Below are 2,131 nucleotides of genomic sequence, written 5' to 3' on the forward strand. Positions count from 1 at the left end.
GTGAAAAGGGAGTTTGGTAATGTGTAACCTTTGAAAAGTGCATTCATCATGCAGCTCTTAAAACCATGTAATTTGAGCATTGTAATGCTCATTTTGTTTCTTTCCACTTGTTCTCAGTTTTTTATTCCTGAATGTTTTGCAGTCTCTCTTTATACATGCTTGAATTACAAGTATACATGAAAAAGGGCAGCTTTATGACATGTTAAGACAAGGATGCTGTGTTCCAGCTTTATAATAATAGCATTGGAGAAAAACATTTTATTTCAAAAAGACTGAATGTGTTCCACTTCAAAAGAGTTTCAGTTAATTAAATTTAGGCTGAAAAGCCTAAAGAGTAATTCTTTGACCCTATAGTATTTTTATTTAGCTATTAATGAGTTGTACTTTCATTGCATTTCTGGCTTCACCTATCTAATACTTTGTTTTCAATTAGTTAAACAAAAATGGATATGCAAGTTGAACTGCTTTTCTTATATTCCATTAATTCTTTTTACTACCTTATGTCCTGCTTAAAATGATTTCATATTTTTTTTTCATAAGAACTTTTTATTTGAGGCAAAGAGAAGTCTGGCTGAAAGGATTACAGTTCCAAGCAGTCAGATCTCAATGGTTAGTGGCACTATTTTAAATTTGTAGTTTTTGCTTCTCTTTAGTCAGAAAAGTGTGCTCGGGTTGTGCTTTCCCAGATGAGCAAGAAGAAAGGCAAAAGAAGATTGACAGAGACACCTAATCTACTGATACTGCTCTTCACATCCAATGTCAAGCTAGCAACCCAGGGTTGCCCATTGCTGAGGGACACAAGTCACACTAACTTGCAAGGGAAAATGAGGCAGGAACAGGTGCAAGTTCCTTGTGGAAAAGGGCATCCACAGCTTCAAAACCCTGCATGGAATGGGTAATCCTTATGGGTGACACAGCTCACCCAGGCACATACCCTCCAGTTCCTGTTGTAGCTGAGTAAGGTGGCCATGTCCTCACTGCTTAACTCAGAGTCAAAGATGTGAAAGTTCTCTGCAATGCATGCAAGTGTCACAGACTTGGGGATCACCACCAATTTCCTCTGCATGGGGAATTGGATCAGCACCTGGGCTATGGTTTTATTGTACTTGTCTGCAATCACCTTGATCCTGGGATCCTCCAGGAGGGAAGGGTCCTGGGGCTTGGCCCAGGGCCTGTCAGGAGAACCCAGGGAGCTGTAGGCAGTCACCACAATGCCTTTGGAATGGCAGTACTGAATCAGCTTCTCCTGAGTCAGGTATGGGTGGCACTCCAACTGGTTAACTGCCGGCTTATATTTCAAGTCAGGTTTGTTTAAGATCCTCTCGATCTGGAGATGGTTGAAGTTGGAGATGCCAATTGCTTTCACCAGCCCTTCATCCACCAACTCTTCGATGGCCATCCATGTGTCCACAAAATCAGTGTCACTGGGAACCACACTTCCTGCCACATCCAACGGAAAATAGATGTCACCATGCTTAAAGCCCATTGGTCAATGAATCAGGTAGAAGTTCAGGTAGTCCAGCTGCAGGTTGCTGGGAGTCTTCTGGAAGGCTCCTTTCACCAAGCTCTTGTCATGGAACGTGCACCACAGCTTGCTGACAATGAAGAGTTCATGGCACTTCACCACCTGCTCCTTGAACTTCTCCTGAAGGGTCACCCCCACCTCCTTCTTGTTCTGGTATACCTGAGCACAATCGATATGTGGTCAATTGCTACCTTCATGGCCTCAGTCACCTGGCCCAGAGATGACTTCCAGGTGCCCAGCCCCAGGAGGGGCATCTTGGCACCGTTATAGAGCTCAATGTGACTGACCATTGCTGCGGTGCATTAGAGACCCCAGCCCTCAACCATGCAGCTCATGATTTCATATTTGTTGACTTGGTATGATGATTCACACTTCTCACACAGTTAATATGTGAATGTTTTACCTCTTGGAGCAGCAACCTGGTCATCTGTTCTATCTTCTCCCCCACAGCCCATCTGCTTTCTCTTATGAACAGCAGTACTGCTTATATATATCACATGCTGTCTTTGACAAAAATTCATTCATTTACTGACTACCAAAAACATCCAAGGCAAAATTATATAGTATATGCTGTGAGAAATACTTAAAAACCCACTAAATCATATA

At 42.6% G+C, this 2,131-nt stretch overlaps 1 pseudogene; it reads right to left on the minus strand.

Annotated features, from left to right (window-relative positions):
• Positions 1–874: 874 nt before the first annotated feature.
• LOC124960489 (aldo-keto reductase family 1 member B1-like) lies at positions 875–1,815 on the minus strand (annotated as a pseudogene).
• Between the last annotated feature and the right edge of the window lie 316 nt (positions 1,816–2,131).

The sequence above is a fragment of the Sciurus carolinensis genome, chromosome 11 (assembly GCF_902686445.1).
Source record: "Sciurus carolinensis chromosome 11, mSciCar1.2, whole genome shotgun sequence".
Classification (NCBI taxonomy): domain Eukaryota; kingdom Metazoa; phylum Chordata; class Mammalia; order Rodentia; family Sciuridae; genus Sciurus; species Sciurus carolinensis.